At 34.2% G+C, this 13,664-nt stretch overlaps 1 protein-coding gene across 17 annotated transcripts in view; it reads left to right on the top strand.

Moving 5' to 3' along the window:
* DTNA (dystrobrevin alpha) overlaps window positions 1–13,664 on the top strand; it is a 499,301-nt gene that overhangs the window by 256,009 nt on the left and 229,628 nt on the right. Inside the window, exon 1 of one of the 17 annotated variants that reach the window (XM_074205355.1) lies at window positions 7,001–12,359. The exons of the other annotated variants lie outside the window; for them this stretch is intronic. The gene's annotated coding sequence lies outside the window, so the exon portion shown is untranslated. Of the gene's footprint in view, window positions 1–7,000; window positions 12,360–13,664 lie in introns of those variants that run through there. 17 annotated transcript variants of the gene reach the window in all.

Raw genomic sequence — 13,664 nt, 5'->3', positions numbered from 1 at the left:
AACGTCCCTTTCAACCTTAATATCCCATGTCTTAAAAACCAATGTGTCAGGGACTGCTAGGTGTCTCAGTGGATAGAGCACCGCCCTGGAGTCAGAAGCACCTGGGTTCAAATACGGCCTCAGACACTTAATAATTACCTAGCTGTATGGCCTTGGGGAAGCCCCATTTGCCTTGCAAAAAAAAAAAAAACCCTAAAAAAATGTGTCCTATTGGACTCTAAGCCAGTAATTAATAGTCCAAAAGAGGCAGTTGGAGAACATTATATGGATGAAAAAGAAAAAAAAACTACAAAAAGTAAAGTGAATTTCTAGGAAATTAAAATCAGAAAAGAGTGAGGATTCATGATAGCCTAGATATAGGAAAAAATAGCCATTAAACATCATAGTCAACTAGCAATTCATCAATAAGTTAATCAGCAAGCACTCATTATGCACTTACTATGTAATATATGCTGTGCTAAGCACAAAGAAGCATGGAAAGATAATTTCTGACCTCAAGGAGCATATAATTCACTCTGATGTAATAGGGTAGCATGAAAAATTGGAAAAGCAGATCCTATAGCTGGTTTGCATTTCCATTTTAGAAGTGTACAATTTGAAAAGGATATGAGGCAATATAATAAAAATAACTAGGATAGAAAGCAGAAGGGGGAAAAAGCAAAATTAACAAAAGCTTTTAGTTAATTGAGCTCAAGGGTATTTTGAAAACTTTTCTAATTTTTTTTTTTTTGCAAGGCAAATGGGGTTAAGTGGCTTGCCCAAGGCCACATGGCTAGGTAATTATTAATGTCTGAGACCGTATTTGAACCCAGGTACTCCTGACTCCAAGGTGGGTGCTTTATCCACTGCACCACCTAGCCACCCCAAACTTTTCTAATTTTTAAAGAATTTTTTTGCAATGTTTTTTTTTCACTGAAGACAGAACAAGAATGAATGGACTCAATTTGGAAAAAATGAAATAAAATACAATCATAAAATAGTTTGATAACAAATACTCATCAAAATTGAGACAGCTTATAGTTTGAATACATTTTTTGTAGGAATTTCAAGAATTGAGTGGATATTAACCTATTTCAGGTGTCTTAATCTAGCCTTATAGAAAATTTCAGTCTTCCAAACTTGTCACTAGTACTTGACAGGTTTTCACAAGCATGCTCTCTATGATATATGCAAACTACAAGATGGCATGTGGTGTTGTCTGAAAAAGAACAGCTTTCAAGATGTAGATTATATTATTTTATTAAGGTTCTATTGCCTCTGAACTTTTCTTAATCTACTGCTTACTTAATGTTACCATGTCTACTATAAGTAAATAAGTATTTATTAAATTTTTTATTTTATTAATTATTAATTTATTAGGTGACTTTCATGTTCCAGACATTGTGCCAAGCACTGGGGATACAAAAAGAGCAAAAGACAGTCTTTGTTCTCAAGGATCTTATAATCCAAAACATGCCTACATACATATAGATAGATACACATTATACATTTACACTATAGATATATATATATATTAATATACAAAGCAAGCTATATTCAGGATAAATAGGAAACAACCAACAGATGAAAGACACTAGAATTAAGAGGGTTTAAAAAAGACTTCCAGTAAAAGATAAGGTGTTAGATGAGATTTAAAGGCAACCAGGAAAGTCAGTAGGTGGAATAGAGGAGAGAGAGTATTCCAAACATGTGAGATAGCCAGAGAAAATGCTTGGAGTCAAGAGATTTGACTTGAACATTTATTAGCTGTAAGATCCTGGTCAAGTTACTCAGACCTGTTTGCCTCAGCTCCTCATCTATAAAATGAGTTGGAGAAGGAAAAGGCAAACCAGTCCAGTAACTTTGCCAAGAAAACCCCTAAAGAGGTCACAAAGGGTTGAACACAACTGAAAAACAATAAGCAAAATGTGCACAAATATTTGTAAATATTTTTTAAAAAGATAACAGAACCAAGCATCCTCATATGCTGCAATTGAGAATATATATATATGTATATATATATATGTATATGTATGTATGTATGTCAACCAATTTTTCTAATTCAATTTATTGACTAAGGACTTCCCTGCTTTCCTAATCAAAAATATTCAGTTCTCCACAACTATATGTGTCTTGTGCCTGGAGACTGAAAACTGTCCATCCAGTAGATTTTATGTGGAGAAGTCAGTTCATTGAAGGAGGAAGAGGGAGCTAAAGATTCTCAAATTTGTAAATAAAAGTGGTCCAGAAGTCTGTTTTTAGTTGCTGCTTGAACTAAAACAGAAATGAATTATTCAGAATGTGCTGGATCAATCTTTGCTTCATTAGTCAGTCTGTAAAGAGTTAGCAGGTGCCAAATTCCCTTTCACTGTAGATGCTATTCCTTGTCTTTTCTGTGCATTTTGTCTCACTCATACACTCAGACACTTTATAGAGCAGTGTCATCACGATTCACAGGACTTAGAAATCCTTCAGTGCTGTTCTTGTGCCAAGACTATTTTAATAATCTCAACCAAATGTTTGAGTTAGTTGTTTAAGATAGAGAAAATACTGCAGCACACAATATTTATTTTCTTCTTTCTGAAAACTTGCTGAAATTTAAAATGTCAGACTCCTCACTCTCCCTCTCCCCCAGGGTTATTTTCTTTTACCATACACTGAAGATAGGCTTGAAAGAGAATTGAATAACAATTTCCCTGCTCCTGACCTTGCCATAGCCTAGTGTGGATAAGGAGCCAGAAGTGAAGAGTACAGTTTAGTTTGTACAAGCTGTTGCAAGTCAAGGTAACATTTATTTTAAGGTCAACTACAGTCAACAAATTATTAAAATGTGCCAGTGTTTGCACCTGTTCTCAAACCTGTTCATTTACTTATTTATTTCCTGATGTCTATTATATTTTTGTTAGCATATTATTTTTTTGCTCAAGGGAGAGAGTTTAAACCTAAAAAAAGTGATCAACTGTGTTTATGTTTTTCTTTTTTATTATCAAGTCAAATGTGATGGTAAATATGATTTCTCTTTTATAAAAATCCCTAATAAACAACAAAAGAACAAAGTATTAGGTTGAGAACTTTTCAACACAGGAATACTAATAAACTTTATATATATGACTATATATTTGATTATAAAGCTTAACGTTCATTCCAATGCTTTTTGGCATAATGAACATGTGTAATATTATGACTTGTTACCCATTCTTCTTAGATTGTTGCTGTCAACAGATCTATGTCTTTGCCTTATTGACTGTGAAAAACCTTTGTTTGAAATAAATACAATGATAGCTCCTCGTATTTAAAGTGTTTTCAGGTTTATAAGTTACTTTGTTGAAAATGTGAGAATTATTGCATGGTACTTTAGGGACTGAGTTATCTGGTTGACTCTGTGGAAAGAATACTGAACCTGTAGTCAGGAAGATTCAAGGTTCAAATCCAGGATCAGATACTTACTAGATGTATGATCCTGGACAAGTCACTTACATTTTCAAATTATTTAAAAATTTATCAAAGTTCATTGATAAGAAAGTAGTTGAACAAGGACAAGAATCTAAACAAAGGTGAAAATTTCGGAGGTCAAGTCAGTTCAATGAGATTAATTAGACTCCTGCAATATGCAGAACATTATGTTAAGTGTCAGAGTATAACAAAGGTAAGTAGGGTCTAGTCCACAAGTCAAAGAATGTATCCAAGATATTCAAGGAGGCAGAGATATCTTCAAACTTGGAATATCAAAGCAATTTATATATAGTATAGATGAGTTGTAGTTGGAAAAGGATGGAATGATGAATGTTCCCATTTGACTTGACATTAGTGTTTTATAATCCTGAGGAATTATATTTTTGTCTACTCATAGAATAGTTCATTTGGACTAAGGTAAAGAAAATTTTAACAATGCTCAAGTAGTTATAGTTTGACATATGTGTGTCTATGTATATCTAATATATATATACTCATTCACATGTTTATATATACATAATATATAAATATAGATATACATACATTATGTGTATGTGCATGTGTATATACCAAATATATATATATATATGTATATGTATATGCATATTCTTTGGAAGCAGGAAATGATTATGAAAACAACTGGGTAGCAAGGCAAAAAGAAAGAGGAAGAGGATTATAGTAAGCTTGAAGGATCAATTGGGGAAGGACTTAATACCAAACCCCAGACTTCTTCCAGTTTCATACTAAAGTACTGGTAACAATAAAAATGCTTCCAAAGGCCATGATAGTCCATAATTAACCAGCCATTGAGTTTGGATTTGGCAAGAACTTCATAAGCACATAAGCAAAAATTAATAGAGAAATAGTGTAACTACCTAGACAGGTAGGCGGCATAATAGATGGAGTGTGAGACTTCTAATCAGGAAAACCTCAGATATTTATTGATTTGCTGACCTGGGCAAGTCATTTAAACCTCTTACCCTCATAGCACCAGTGGCATTGACCTCCTTGCCACTCCCAGAACCAGGCATGCTAGGCTCTGGTCATTTTTTTTTTCTGGTTCTCCTCTATATCTGGAATCCTCTCACTCCTTATTTCCATCTCCTACAGTGAGTTTAAAGAATGAATTGGGACAGGACTTAATCCTAGACTCCAGGCTTCTTCCAGTTGTATACTAAAGTTCTGATAATGAAAATGCTTGCAAAGGACTTCCCTGACTTTCTTCAAGTCCAAATTCTACCTTCTATAAGAAACCTTTGCTAGTTCTCTTAAAACAAGTGTTTGATCTCTCTGTTTATTATTTCCTAATTATTTCATTTACAATTCATTTGTAAATTTGTCTTTTTGATTAAATTGTGGAGTCAAGAGGAGAATGGGGGGGGGGGTTATATATAGAGATTAGCAGAGTGCCAGGAGTATAAAATCACTTAATAGATGCCTGTTGATTGACTCTTGATTGCAACTACCTCTAATGGTTCTTAGAGGGGGGATCAAAATAAGATAATAGAGCCTACAGCCAAGATGGCAGAAAGAAGCCAGGCACCGTTTTAAGCTCTCCTGGCTTTCACTTGGAAACAATATGAACTAAGCCTCTTAACAGATTTTGGATCCATGGAACCCAGAGAAGAACTGAGGAGAACATATACTAACAAGATCTGTCACAGGATATGCTGTGGGCAGAGAGCATAGACCTAGTGCAGGTGGGGTGGGATGAGGCCAGGAGACTGAGAACAGCAGCTGAAACCTTTGCTATGTGCCTGGTGCCAGAAAGCTCCAGGGCAGGGGCCAGACACCTGGCCTTCCCCCAACTTCCTGAGGGAGGGTGTGACTTTCTAGAGAACAAGCACAGAAACAGACCAGGTGTTAGTACTTGCCCCAGGACCCAGGTGTGAGTGATTGTTGATTAAGCTGATTAAATTTTTAACCTGAGGGCCCAGCCCAAACTTTGCTAGGATAGCACAGGTCCTGCACCCGAGGCCACTAACCAACAAGACAGACAATCCAGAGAAACTTTCTGGTGGGCCCACTGAGTAACTCCCAGGAGTTCCTAAACCCAGTGAACTAGGCCTCTAGGGATTTCAACACCAAACATCTGAGAACCAGCCCCTCCCCCAACACAAGACCCTAGGAAAAGACCCAAAATGAAGAAAGGCCAGTGAAAAATGGGGTTCATTGAATGTTACCTTGAAGATAAGGATACTGGCTCAGAGAAGAATATGAATTGGTATCCAACCCAGAAAGACTTCTTAGAAGAGATTAGAAAGGAGTTTAAAAATGGAAAAATTAGGAAAAGAAACCCAAGAGCAAAAGTACACCATGCAAAAGAAAATTAACATCTTATAACAAGAAAACAAATCCTTTGAAAATACAATTAGGCAAATGGAAAGAGATTAAAAACTCTTTCTAAAATAAAATTGACCAATTGGAAAAGGGGATGCAAAAGGTAAATGAAGAAAACTCTTCTCTATAAAAAAAGATTGGAATCTGTGGAAACTAATGACTTCATGAGATATAAAGAATCTGTTAAGCAAAATAAAAAAAAACAGAATAAAAATGTAAAATACTTCATCAACAAAACAACTAATCTGGAAAATAGATCCAGGAGAGACAATTTAAGAATCATAGAACTTCCTGAAAACCTTGAAGAAAAAGCAAAAGCCTGGACTCCATACTTCAGGATATAGAGAAGGAGAACTGCCTGGATATCTTGGAACCAAAGGGCAAAATAGTCATTGAAAGAATACATCGATCCCCTCCTAAAAGGGATATCAAAAAAAAAAAACAAGTAAAAATGTGGCAAGTCACCAGAAAGAAACAATTCCATTACCATGGTGCCAAAATTAGAATTACACAGGACTTGGCTGCATGAACATCAAGAGATCAAAGGGCCTGGAATATGATATTCTGGAGAGCAAGGTGGAGCTTGGACTACAGACAAGACTCTCCTATCCAGAAAAACTGAGCCTTTTCATCTAGGGGAATAAATGGACATTTAATGAAATAGGAGACTTTCAATTTTTCCTGATGAAAAGACTTAATATTAAACAGAAAATTTAGTCTTCAGACAAGAGACTCAAGAGATACATGAAAAGGTAAAGAGGGGAAAAGAAAAAAAACTGTTATCCAATAAGATGAAACTAGCTTTATCCCCTACCTGGGAGGAAGATTCTCATAACTCTTGAGAATTGTAACTCTTTTATTACATACAAATTTAGTATTGAATGTAATGTATATTCATGATTTCTCTGTGACTTTGATGGAATGATTTAAACATAATATCTCCTTAAAAAGGGGGGACAGTAAAGAGACAGGAGGAAGGGGGAAAAACTGAATGGGGTAAATTATATCAAATGAAGAGGTGCAAAAGACCTATTGCAATAGAGGGAAAGAAGGGAGGAGGTGAGAACTGTCTGAATCTTACTGTCATCATATTTGTCTCAAAAAGGGATTAACACACACACTCAGTTGAGTTTAGAAACTTATATTTCCTTTCAAGTATTAAGAGGGGAAAGGGGGAGGGGAAGGAAAGAACTATCAAAAGGGAAGGAAGAAGGGGAAAGGGAAGGGGGAAATAAACAGGAAAGGGGTTAGATAGAAGGGAGTAAACACACTAAAGGAGATGGTATTCAGAAGCAAAATACTGGGGAATAGGGATAAGCAGGGAAAGGAGAAAAATACAAATGGAGGGAAGATAGCATGGAGGGCAATAAAGAGTTAATAATTATAACTTTGAATGTGAATTGGATGAACTCTCTCATAAAATGGAAACAGAGACAGCAGAGTGGATTAAAAACCCAAAATCCTACAACATGTTTCTTATAAAAAATGCATTTGAAGCAGACAGATACATGCAGAGTAAAGATAAAAGACTGTAACAAAATATTTTATGCTTCAGCTGAAGTGAAAAAGACAGGGGTAGCAATCCTTATCCCAGACAAAGCAGCTTTAAAAATAGATCTCATTAAAAGAGATAAGGAAGGAAACCATATCGTTCTAAAAGATAGCATAGACAATGAAGTATTTTCAATACTAAATATGAATGCACAAAACAGTATAGCATTCAAATTCTTAGTGGAGAAGCTGAATGAGCTACAGGAAGAGATATAGCAAAATTCTACTGGTGTGATACCTCAACCTTCTACTCACAGAATTAGATAAATCTAACCATGAAATAAAAAAGAAGGAAGTTAAGGAGATAAATAGAATGTTAGAAAACTTCATCATGATAGACCTTTGGAGAAAATTGAATGGGAATAGAAAGGACTATAACTTTTTTTCTGTGGTACATGGCATCTACACAAAAATCAACCGTGTATTTACGGCATAAAAACCTTATAATCAAATACAGAAAGGCAAAATTTGGAATACATTCTTTTCAGACCATGATGCAATAAAAATTACATGCAATAATGGGCTATAGAGAGATAGGCCTAAAACTAATTGAAAACTAAATAATTTAATTTTCAAGAATGAGTGGATCAAACAATAAAAGAATTAATGATTCCAAACAAGGTAATGACAGTAACAAGACAACATGCCAAAACTTAGGGGATACAGCCAAGGCAGTTATTTGGGGATATTTGTGTCTCTAAATGCTTACGTGAATAAAATGGAGAAAGAGGGAACTGAACTAAACATGCAACTAAAAAATTAGAGAAAGAACAAATAAAAATTCCCAATTAAATACCAAATTAGAAATTCTAAAAATTAAAGGAGAAATTAATAAAATTGAAAGCAAGAAAACTATTGAACTAATAAATAAAACCAAGAGTTGGTTTTACAAAAAAAACCCAATAAATTCGACAAACATTTGGTTACTTTGATTAAAAAAAGAAGAAAACCAAATTACTATTATCAAAAAATGAAAAAGGTAAATTTACCATCAATGAGGAAGAAATTAAAATAATAATTCAGAGTTCTTTTGATCAACTATATGCTAATAAATTTTATAACCTAAGTGAAATGGATGAATATTTATTGAAATATAGGTTACATGAAAAGGAAATAACCCTATCTCATAAAAAAAAATTCAACAAGCCATCAATGAGCTGCTTAAGAAAAAATCTCCAGGGCCAGATAGATTCACAAGTGAATTCTACTAAGCATTCAAGGAACAACTGGTTCCAATTCTATATAAACTCTTTGGAAAAAGTAAATGAAAATAGAATTCTGCCTAATTCCTTCTATGACACTAATATGATGCTGATACCTAAATCAGAAAGAGTCAAAATAGAGGAAGAAAATTATAGACCAATTTCCCTAATGAATATGATGCAAAAATCTTAAATAAAATATTAGCAAAGTGATTACAGCAAGTTATCACTAGGATAATACACTATAACCAAGCAGAATTTAATCCAAGAATACAGGGTTGGTTCAGTATTAGGTAAACTGTCAGTAGAATTGACTATATCCATAACAAACCTAACAGAAATCATATGATTATCTCAATAGATGCCGAAAAAGTCTGACAAAAATAGCACCCATTCCTACTAAATCATTAGAGAGCATAGGAATAAATGGATTGTTCCTGAAAATAATAAGCAGTATCTATCTGAAATCATCAGTAAGCATTACATGCAATGGGGATAAGCTAGAGGCATTCCCAATAAGATTAGGGGTGAAACAAGGATGCCCATTTATCACCACTACTATTCAATATTGTGTTAGAAATGTTAGAAACCAAACTCTCACTCTTTGCAGATATGATATACCAAGAGAATCCTAAAAAAAATCATCTAAAAAGATACTGGAAACAATTAGCAACTTTAGCAAAATTCCAGGATAAAAAATAAATCTACATAAATTCTCGGCATTTCTATATATTACTAACAAGATACAGCATCAAGAATTAGAAAGAGAAAGCCCATTTAAAATAACTTCAGACAATATAAAATACATGGGAGTTTACTTGCCAAGGCAGACTCAGAAACTCTATGAAAACAACTATAAAACATTTTTCACACAAATAAAATCAGATCTAAATAACTGGGCAAATATCATGGATGGGCTGAGTTAATATAATAACAATGGCACATCTACCTAAATTAAACTTTTTTTTGGCCATACCAATCAAACTTCCAAAAATATTACTTTAATAAGCTAGAAAAAATTGTGACTAAATTCATATGGAGAAACAAAAAGTCAAGAATATCAAGGAATTTAATGGGAAAAAAGTGCAAAAGAAGGTGGTTTAGCCTTACCACTAAAATTATATTATAAAGCATCAGTCATCAAAACTGTCTAGTACTATCTAAAAAATAGAGTGGATTGGTGGAATAGATTAACTGCAAAAGAATCATCTGGAAATGATTTATCTGCTGTTTGATCAACCCAAAGAGTCTAGCTTCTGGGATAAGAACTCACTCTTTGATAAAAAAAAAAAAAACAGTTGGGAAAACTGGAAGATATTATGGCAGAATCTAGGATTAGACCAGCATCTGTCACACTATACCAAGATAATATTTAAATTAGGAGAACAAGGAATAGTTTACCTGTCAGATCTCTGGAGAAGGGAGTAGTTTATGACAAAGGAAGAGGTAGAGAACACTATAAAAAGCAAACTAGATAATTTTGATTATATCAAATTTAAAACCTTTTGCACAAACAAAACCACTGTAACCAAGATTAAAAGAAATATGAATTGGGAACAAATTTTTACAACTAGTGTTTCTGACAAAGGAATCATTTCTAAAATATATAGAGAACTGAGCTAAATTATAAAACAACAGCAACAAACCCAAGTCATTCCCCAATTGACAAATGTTTAAAGAATATACAATTTGCAGATGAAGAAGTCATATAAAAAATTGCTCAAAATCAATATTGATCAGAAAAGTGCAAGTTAAAGCATCTCTAAGGTACCACCTCACACCTCTCAGATTGGCCAATATAAACAGAAAGGATAATGATCAATGTTGGAGAGGATGTGGGAAGTCTGGGATACTAAGGCTTTTTTGATGGAGCTGTGAATTGATCCAATATTTCTGGAGAGCAATTTGGAATTATGCCCAAAGGGCAATAAAAATGTGGAAACCCTCTTATCCAGCAATACTGCTACTGGGTCTGTACCCCAAAGAGATCATGAAAAAGGGTAAAAACTCCACATGTACAAATATATTCATAGCAATTCTATTTGTAGTGGCAAAGAACTGGAAATTGAGGGAATGTCCATCAATTGGGGAATGACTTAACAAATTGTGATATATGTATGTGATGGAACATTATTGTTCTATAAGAAATCAGAAGGGATGTGAGTTCAAAAAAGCCTGGAAAGACTTGTATGAATTGATGCCAAGTGAGTTGAGCAGAACCAGAAGAACATTATACACCTTAACAGCAACATAGGGTGATACCTTGATGGTCATGTTCATATCATCAGTGCAACGATCAAGGACAATTTTAGAAAATCTGTGATAGAGAATACCATCTTTATCCAGAGAAGAAACTGTGGAGTTTTAATGAAGACCAAAGATTGTTAGATTCAATTTTTAAAAACTTGTCTTATGTATTACATAACTTTGCTTTCTCTAATATTTTCTTTCTTCCTTATGGATATCTTTTTTTCCTCTCAACACATTCAATTTTGATCTATCATATCATGAAAACAAATGTTAAGACTATATCAGATTACCTTCTGTTGGGGTAGGGGGAAGGGAAGGGAGAAAGGGGGAGAAATTGTAAAATAAAAACCTTGCAGAAAATGATTGGTAGAAACTACTAATGTATATAATTGGAAAACTAAATATGTATTTAATTTAAAAAATTTAAAAATAAAATAAGATGGTATTTGCAAAGTACTTTGCTAATCTTAAAGCATCATATAAATGCTAGCTATTATTGATTCAAGTAAAGGAAGATGTGTTTGTTTGACCTAATTTTCTTTTGTGATTTCATTTTGGAAAAAATCTATGGTACTGTTTCATATTTCAAAAAAAATGTTTATTATTGCAAAATAAACAAGGACTTCTTCCCTTCACACTAAATATGAAGATATTTGGACAGGTCATGATTGAATATTATAGCTATTTTTGACCTGAAGCCCTTCGATTCAGTTTTTATGATATTGAAATAATATATCAACCTAGAATTGGTATTGAAAAGGACATCCAAGTGTAATTATGTAGGTTGTGATCAATTTTAATCAAATAGAGTTCTAACTGGTTTTTAATAATAATTTAGTGCTGGAGTTTATAGCAAAGCAGAACTATGCTTTCTGCAATGTCTGCTTTAGGAAAACACAGTGAGAAATCATGTAGCAATTTTATTTAAGTCGCAATGAAATTGTTTGGTAGTGTTTTCAACACCTGTATACTTGTATTTGTTAAGCCACTTCAACATGATTTTTTAAAAAGGGAGTCATGAAACTGATTGCATTTCCTGTAAAGTCAGTTATGAAAATGTTAAATTTTCTAAATGATGTGAGTAGATAATTACCAGCAATTTAAGAGATTAGTGACAACTTAAAAATTTCTTATGATCAACTCATTTATTTTAAAGCTTTGGAGGACATTCCCTCCCTTTTTTTGTTCTCTATACACTATGCTTTTTTTTTCAATTTTTTCCTTATAAATTTGAATCTCAGGAAGCAATGGAGAATATCCAATTTAAGCTTATAGCACAAAGGGACAAAAACCAAAAACCTCACTTTTTCAGGGTGAGTAGAGGGGTAAAAAGCAACTTTCTGTCAAGTCTTTTGTATTCTAGCAGCTGGCTGCCTTGCTACCATGGTAACATACCACATGATGAGGTGTATTCGATTGCTGTGTAGAGTACTGGGAGAATGAACACAGCTTTTTATGGAAGTTAAAGGTTACTTTGCAGTTTCTTCTTTAGAAATGAGAAAGGTCAAATGCACTAGTTCCAGCATATGCCATACTCCAAAAGAAACATTAGGAATACGTTGGTGCAAGAAACTGCAGACTAAGGTAAGGTTTAATCGCGCCTGACTTAAAGTTGAATTCTTCTGACCTGGTCTTTCTCCAGAAGCGGACTGGAAGGGAGGAATCTCACCCAAAGTCTTTCTCCAAAGAGGCACAATGTATCCATGCGCTGTCCCCATCGTTTCCACCCCTCCCCTCCCTCCTTGTCCCTGTCCCCCTCGTATCCCAATTCAAGAAATCCTGCTAGGTTTTGAATTTGAGAGGGCAAAAAGATTCTGAGTTTTTGTAGTCCACGAAGTGTGCGCCTTAAAGAACTAAGAGGAGATGAATTGATAATGTGATTTAGATGCTTATCATTGAAAAAGTGTCCCGGAAGGGGGGGGGTCATTTTTACTTCTCTTTCATCTTTGTAAATATTCCACAGATCACAGAGACAATTTCTCAGGAATATCATTCTGAGACTTATTTAGATTTGCCGGCATTCTACTTGCAATATTTAAATAGTGTTTTCTCTAAGGTTTTCACTGCAATCTCATTCATTTTTCTTCTTATACTAGGGCACTTGGACATAGCACATTTTGTTTTTGTTGTTAAAGAATTGAAAGAAAAGACGGGAATACAGTTAGACTGAATATAAGATGCTAGCTAGCATCGAGGAGCCACACACCAATGAGCAGCAGATGTAAGCAATTAATTATGGCATTGACCTGTTTAGTAAAACCTTGTTCCCAGAGCACTGGGGTAATCCGCTCCAACGTCATTCTTGTTTGTACTGCCATTCAGATTACTTGCTTCAAAGGGAAGTGCTTCATGTAGTACTTTTTTTTTTAAAGTATATATTGTTTTCTTAATATTCTGGTTGTGTTTTCTCCAATATGGAGAAATAGTAGGTCTCCGAATTAGTTGCCTAATCTTCTCCTAAGAAAATAGAGTATATTTTAATTCACTTTACAATTTTGTGTTTATACTTTAAATGACCTAATGAAACCCATCAGTAATAAAAGTCTTGCTATTATGATGATTTAATTTGTGCAAAATTGAAATATCTAAAAGTATAACAAACTTGGTTAATTAATATATAGGTGTTTAGATTTGGGAGTGACTGAAGTTATGGCAGATAGCCTCTAAAGTTAGATCCAGTGAATAGAGTGTTGAACCAGACTCAGAAAGACTCACCTTCCTGAGTTCAAATCCAGCCTCAAATACTAACTAGCTATGCAACCCTGGGAAAGTCGAAGAGTCCAGTTTGCCACAGTTTCCTTATCTGTAAAATGAGCTTGAGAAGGAAATGGCTGGGGCAGAAGACACTTACAGTATGTGAATTCCAGGGTTGGAGACAGACTACAGATG

This window comes from Macrotis lagotis, chromosome X, assembly GCF_037893015.1.
Source record: "Macrotis lagotis isolate mMagLag1 chromosome X, bilby.v1.9.chrom.fasta, whole genome shotgun sequence".
NCBI lineage: Eukaryota > Metazoa > Chordata > Mammalia > Peramelemorphia > Peramelidae > Macrotis > Macrotis lagotis.
Note: the sequence above shows the minus strand (reverse complement) of the source record. Positions and strands in the feature narration are given on the sequence as shown.